General features: G+C 36.2%; 1 protein-coding gene across 4 annotated transcripts in view; it reads left to right on the top strand.

Annotated features, from left to right (window-relative positions):
- Positions 1–5,304: 5,304 nt before the first annotated feature.
- Positions 5,305–7,194, top strand: part of LOC148022870 (uncharacterized) — a 42,737-nt gene continuing 40,847 nt past the window's right edge. Inside the window, exons 1-2 of one of the 4 annotated variants that reach the window (XM_087695797.1) lie at positions 5,396–5,453; positions 5,552–5,640. The gene's annotated coding sequence lies outside the window, so the exon portion shown is untranslated. Of the gene's footprint in view, positions 5,454–5,551; positions 5,641–6,095; positions 6,257–7,194 lie in introns of those variants that run through there. The other 3 variants (XM_087695796.1, XM_087695800.1, XM_087695799.1) reach the window with 3 other exon arrangements.

Here is a 7,194-nt window from a genome sequence, read left to right as displayed (position 1 = left end):
AAACAAGGTGGTTGAGACTTTGTTGATCTATCTTAATCATAAATTCTGAACCCATTAAATAATGATTTCATGTGCATAATGAATGCACTATAGCTAAAAATTCATTGTCATATGTACTATACTTAAGTTCATAAGGTTTCAATTTACAACTAAAGTATGCAATTGGGTGATCATATTGCATCAATACAACTCCAATACCAAAACCACTATCGTCAGTAAACAACTAAAAAGAATGGCCTTTTGAAAATCAGGGACTTGTAAGACAGGTGCATGAGTTAATGCATTCTTTAGTAAATCAAAAGATCGTTGTTGGTTGTCACCCCAATTAAATACAAGACCTTTCTTTAATAGTACAGTTAATGGCAAAGCAAGCAATGAAAAGTTTCTAACAAATTTATGATAAAAACTGGCTAATCCTAAAAATGAACGGACTTCATGCACATTTTTGGATGTAGGCCATGTATTAATAGCCTCAATTTTGCGTGGATCAACTTGAATTCCTTTAGTAGACACAATATGATCTAAGTATACAATTTATGTTTGAAAGAAAGTACTCTTTTTTGGGTTAGCAAAAAGATGATCTTGTTTTAGTAAACCAAAGACTAAAGATAAATGTTGTTCATGTTCTCTTTCAATGTTACTAAACACAAGGATGTCATTGAAAAAGACAATAACACAATGTTGAAAATTTAGAAATATTTGATTCATCATTCTACTAAAAGTGGTAGGTGTGCCAGTAAAACCAAAGGGCATTACTAAAAATTCATAATGGCCAAATTGGATCCTAAAGGTAGTTTTATAAATGTCAAGTGTAGCAATGCATACCTAATGATAATTGAACTTAAGGTCAATTTTGCTAAACACAATAGCACTTTATAATTTTTCTAACAAATCATCCACACTAGGAATTGGATATTGGTTTTTAATAGTAATCTTATTTAGAGCATTATAGTCTATGCACATTTGGTAGGTTTGATTATTTTTCTTTACTAAAAGAATGGAAGCTCCATAAGGTAAACTGCTTGGTCAAATTAAATTTATGTTTAATAGTTTTTCAACTTGTTTTTGGATTTCTTTTTGCTCTACTTGATTATGGCAATAAAGTGCTTTACAAAGAGGTTGACTATCAAGTAGAATGTCAATTTGATGATCCTCGGGTCATGATAGAGGAAGTTGAAGAGGAAAATCAAAAGAAAAACAATGAGAAAAATTGTTAATAAAATTTTATCGTCTTATAATCAATTTAAAATTAATAGCTTTGACTTCATTAAGTAATACGAGAAGAGATTTTGATTGTTTTTGAATGGCATGCTTTGCATGAGTATGACTAATTAATGGATATAACATAAGGTTTGTTAGTCCTTCAAGAAAGAGAAGTTTACCTTCATGTTGTATATGCATCAAATGAGTATCATAATTAATATTGGGATAAAATTGATGCCACTAAGGTATACCTAAAATTACATTAGAAGATTGCAAATGTGCTACTAGAAAATTTCGTTTTTCTCTATAAGGTCCAATGCAAATTTTTTATCCATGTACTTCTTTAGTTCCGTTATCTCGTTGCCTTAAGACTACAACCTTAATTTTATAAGTAGATGGACCAAGTTTAAGTTGCAATTTTCTAACTACCTTTTCTAAAACAAAGTCATGCATACTTCCATCATTATGCAAACAGTCATTTCATAATTCTGGATTTTACATCTCATTTTTAATAAAGCATGGATAGAAATTTTACTAGTATGTTCATCAATGTTGTTAGAGTTTTCTCCCATAAGTGTGGCTTCATCAAAATCTAGTATTGCTTCAAGGTCTTCAGTTGCTTCATCAACTCCAAGACAATTTAAGTTTGTAGTGGGCTTTTTCTAGTCACAAGTGTTGCCCATAGAACAACGACTCGCAATATGGCTAGAATGATTACATTTGTAACAAATTACATTCTTGGATTTGGTATTGGAGATACTTGGATTAAATTTTTTAGGTTAAGAGGGCTTAGTAAATAGAAAAATGATAAATTTTGGGATTAGATTGGCTTGCATTATTATAAAGATTTCTAATCCAAGGTCAACGATTAGGATGATTCTTTCCAAATTAAAAGTTGGAAGCACGAAAAGAAGTAAAACGAGATCAATTGTTGTTACTCATAGTATTGCATGTGGAAACTAGAAATGGTTGTAGATCTTTAGTTTGTTTCTTCTCAGCATCATGTGACAAAGAAATAGCTTCGTCAAATGTATTAGGTTTAAACGTGTTGACTTCAGCTTGGAAGAACGGAAGAAGACCGGACATATGCTTCCTTTTAAAAGTCGGTTCAACTATAGGCTTGACCATTTGAAGTTGCAACAAAGTATTCTAGAATCTTTCGGTGGACTGAGGAATGGTCTCTCATTCTCGCTACATAAAGACATCCCATTGTTGTTGCACGCGAAGCTCAAAGTGGGCATGAAGAAATTTAGTAAGAACCTTCTTACGGAATGCTTCCCATGTAAGAGGATGATCAATGCTCTTGTGTGTGACATCCCGCCATAAAGAAGCATTGCCTATAAAATAATGTGAAATACACTTGATTTTATTATTTTCAACATAACTTTCATGATCAAAATATGAGTCAAATTGACTTGGCCAAGAGAGATTTTACGACCATCTTTAACACTATGATAAGTATTAAATTTAAAGATACGTTTGCTTATCTTTGCTTCTTTGCGATTGGATTGAGCATCGAGGGTGGTATTGATGGTATGGACCAAAGTATTGTTGTCACAAAAGAAATTTGAGAGGATGGATGCTTAAGAGATTGTAGCTCTTGCTCCAACTGAGCTCGATGTTGATGCTCTTCTTCTAGTTGCATGGCCAATAAATTCATGCATTGCTCCATGGTTGCTTCAAGAAGAGGTGATACGGAATAAAAAATTGCAGTATCAGATGGCCCTTCCACAAGACATAATGATTGCGGATGACTTGATGAAGATATCCGAATAATAAACACGCCTTAAAGAGACGATTTACCCGTAATAATAGAATTTTGGTGTGTAAGTACCAAACTAAAGAGTGGCTTCTTGGCAAAATAATAAGATGGAATAGGCAAGAAGGATGGAAATTTTTAATAATATTTTAATGAGGTTCTATAGCCTCGGAGTGACTTTGTAGGAATCACCTCTTAGAGACTAGAAGTCAGTGGTGAGAGCCTGATTGCTCCAGATAGAGCTCACCTTCGTGCAAGATGATAGGCAATTGGAAGCCATTGATGCAAGCTAAGCTCTAATACCACTATTGCACAGATCGAATGCAAGAGTTGTGCATAGCGAATAAAAGAAGCCTTCTCTTACTCTCTTTTCTTATAATAATTGAAAGCACGACTCATAAAACTTAAAATAGACTAAAAGAAGAGTAAAGTAAATTTGAGCGATATACTATTGTATGCAAATTTTCCCCGTACATGGAGTGGGCATCTCATCCCATACTGCATTTATAATATTAAAGTGAATCTTGCTTTGTCCAAAGATAAGCCCTTTACAACCACTCTTTTTGAAAAAGAGTTTGAGTTAATTGAATCAATGGTTACAATCAATTGCACAATCCACAACTAGTGAGAGCCATAAAACATTTTTAAAATATCTGTAATATATCTTCAAAAGTCTCAAATATCAATAAATATTTACAAAGAGGATATACGCATGCCTTAGAATAAACGTCGGTGCATCTTATTTGAATAATTTAACGAAGAATTCTTTAAAATAAATTGCGCTTGTTGCCACAAATATCCAATTCATCTTGCTCTATACATTAGCTATCAAAAATTCAAAAAACCATGTTAGAAAAATAATTAACTAAATAAATGCAACTAGCCATAATAAATCAATTACAGTTGAAATTTTATAAAATAATCAATTCACGTAAACGTTAACACTTGAGATATGAATATTGTGGCATCACCCATGTACGGCTTCACCCGCATTCACATCTCCAAGTCCCACGCTTGGAAAGGATAGTCGTCCCATCAACCTTCTACCCAAGATTCACTCTTAGGAACATGCTGTGCGTTAACAGAGAACTATTTAAGGCACTCATCCCGCCAACGTGCATATAAGGGAGAACCATCGAAGGCGCTCATCCCCTCGTGTAGGTCCCACCTGGCAATACAATTTCATTTATGTAATGTGAAAGATGCTTGGAAAACCATGTCTCGACGATACATATCTTCTTGGTGCCATTCAATAGGGCATGTACTACTTCCTTTCTTTTTTTGTGTTTCTTTAATATTTTTGTGTTCAAAGCTTTGCCAAGCTTCTCTATAAAAGACTGGGGTTTGTTGTTCTGAGATGTGTTTGAAAATATTCCATTTATATATTCCTCAGGTCCAAGTCTTTTTGTGCCAGTGGAAGAGGGGTTGACATATCCATAACCAATAAATGAGGTGGGCCGAGGTACATGTCCTTGCATTCCCAATACATATCCTTGCATCCTCAAGTGTCAAAGAATTATGGAGGTGGTAAGTAGTTCTTCTTCCTCTTGAGGTTTTCAAAAAATTGATGCTAAAGTTGAGAAATTAACACTTCTATTTGGCCAATTCATGCAATCCTTTTTCAAAGGAAATGCAAATGCAGTTCACATGCCTGCATGATGTTCTGCAGAACTTGTGCAGTATACATCTTCACCTCCATAGCATTGTTGGAGAGTTGCGATGTGAGTTAAAAGGTGCAGTAGAGGGGGTGTATGAAACAAGGCAATTGGTGGATAGTGCGTTGAAGAGGGAGAGGCATGATCTTTTTTGATACATGTCTCCATAATTTATGAGTGATTAACATGTTCATTTTAGGTAAGAGGAAGTTCAGAGAGTATGATTGCCGTAATCATTCATGTGAAAAAAACATGGTAGCATCACCACCACAATGTCATGGATGCTCCAATGCTCACTAACAATGCCCTTTTGCGAAAAAGAAGACTATTTTGAATGGGTTTTTAGTTTTTTATGTGCTATTTTCTTTCCTTCATAAGCCATGCTGAAGTCAACTGCTGGGTGCGATGTGTACTTTGCAATGTGTTTTGAAAGAACATATGCAATGTATTGAGCATGCAAACTACTAATTGAAAGAAGACTTTGGCCTGTGTTGGAGGATGGGTACTTGGCCTTGCTTTTCTTTGGAGATATTAAAGCTTGAGATTCATGTCTTTGTTTCGCTCAACGTGCCTTCAAAACATATTCATATCGAGGAAAAAATGCGAAGCGACACTAAGTGCGATAGTGGGTATAGCTGGCAAAGGCCAGCTAGTTTAATATAATCATGCAATGCAATGCAATTGCATCTTGCTTTAAAAAATATTCAAATTTCTCCGACATTGAATAAAAAGATTAAAAAAAGAAAAGAGAAAAGTATTCAAAATCACATTATCTTGTTTACACAAGGACCTAACACAGAGATGGCCGATCAACGACACGAGGGAGAGCGACACAGGTAAAATCTTGCAGGTTCATTTCTATGTCAGTTTCTGATTGTTATTTTTACACAGCGTAAGGACTCTGTAAGAGCAACCATCTCTTCTGCCCATGTAGACAACAAGCTGATGCTCAATGATAACAAAGAATGCGCACTGCGTAGATAGATGAAACAATAGGAGAGATCCGATCAGTGAAGCAGAGAGGTAGACCAGGAATCAATTGTTTTCTGTAACCTTTTGGCTGCATGTGTGGTTTTCTGCCTGTCTTTGAGTCTCGTTGAATGGCCAGAAAGCCCTTTGTAAATATTTCAAACCATTAAATCAAACTTATTCATGAAAAAAAAGAAAGACCAGAAATCAAGGTTGAGCTTTTTGTCATTCAGGTGCATTTCCTGGTAGCATTAAGGAGATGCCTAAGGGTTAGCCTTGGGAGGGGAAGCCTCCATGCTGATGGAAGGAACAAGGAGCTTACCATAGAGAGATCTTGGAGCCACCATGGAATGACCGGCTAACCATGTTGCCAACCTAGTTAGGAACAATACAAATTTGTGCATACAGATTTGCACCCTTGCGTATCCTTTCATTGGACAATGCCATCTATTTGATGTTGATTGTGGATGCCTTTTCAAGATAAGTTTGGGCTTTAAAAAAAAGCTGAAATCAAAATCTCTCTTCTTTTTGTGAATGGAAGATCGTGGTGGAGAATCAGTCCACCTTTAGGGTATGAGGCATTTGTGCTGATCTTGGAGGTGAGTCTCACTTTTTGGAGTTTGCCAAGTTTTATGGGCAGCATGGCATCCACACAGAGTTTGCAATATAGGTACGCCATTGGAGAATGCTTTGGTGGAGTGATAAAATAAAACCATGCTAGAGATGGCTAGGTCGATAGTTGAGCACAAAGGGCTACTAGATACCCTTTTGGTTAAGACCATTTTTGTAACAGATGCTCAAGCAAGGATGGCCCTTGGTTCATATGCAAGTTGGGACAGCCTGTAGTTCTATAAAGTTTCTAGAAGATTCTAGAAATATCTGCATCATCGCTTATGTCATTGTTGATGTTAGCATGCATGTGACAATATCCATATCTTTCCATGAGTCGATGTGCGAGTCATGCCATGTGGCATCCTCTTGTAATGATATGTGTCCTCCTTAACCTCCCTAGGCTATAGGATCATGGGATACAAGCCCTTCAGTCTTGCCAACACTAGTTGTGAGGCTCCTGCAAGGTAAGTCCTCTTCTAGTTCTTGTTTTGTTCTAGTCTTGTCTTGTATGGCAGCCCGTCTAGAAATCAGAGAGGAGGAGGTGGGGCCCATGGGAGAAATTGGAATTGCATGTAAAGGCGATGCAGAGCTTGTCACACTGCTCATTGGGAAGCTTCCGTTGCATATTCAGAGTTATATGGACAGCAAAGACTTCTTCATTGCACCGCTTGAGGATCGTGATGTTTTGCTTGGTATGCCATGGTGCCATAGAGTGCATGTAGTCATTGATTCTTGTGAGTCATGACAAAGTGATTCCTCTACAGCATAGGGGCAAGATCCATACCCTTGATGCAAAACTTAAAGGGGATGTCCTTGTTGTATTTTAAAACATCATATTTATGCGTACTTGGCCTTTGTTAAAGATAAAGATGATAATGTTGATGATAGGAATGTGACCAAGTTGGATAAAGATCACATTTCACTTTTGAGAATGTATGCTAATCACTTTTCTTAGTTACTTCCGGGGGAGCTATTACCTGAAAGGCGTGAAGATCA

This window comes from Lygodium microphyllum, chromosome 16, assembly GCF_053477565.2.
Source record: "Lygodium microphyllum isolate KBCC chromosome 16, Lygodium_microphyllum_v1.1.10, whole genome shotgun sequence".
Lineage (NCBI taxonomy): Eukaryota > Viridiplantae > Streptophyta > Polypodiopsida > Schizaeales > Lygodiaceae > Lygodium > Lygodium microphyllum.
The sequence above is the reverse complement of the archived record's forward strand: the minus strand, read 5'-3'. Positions and strand labels throughout refer to the sequence as shown.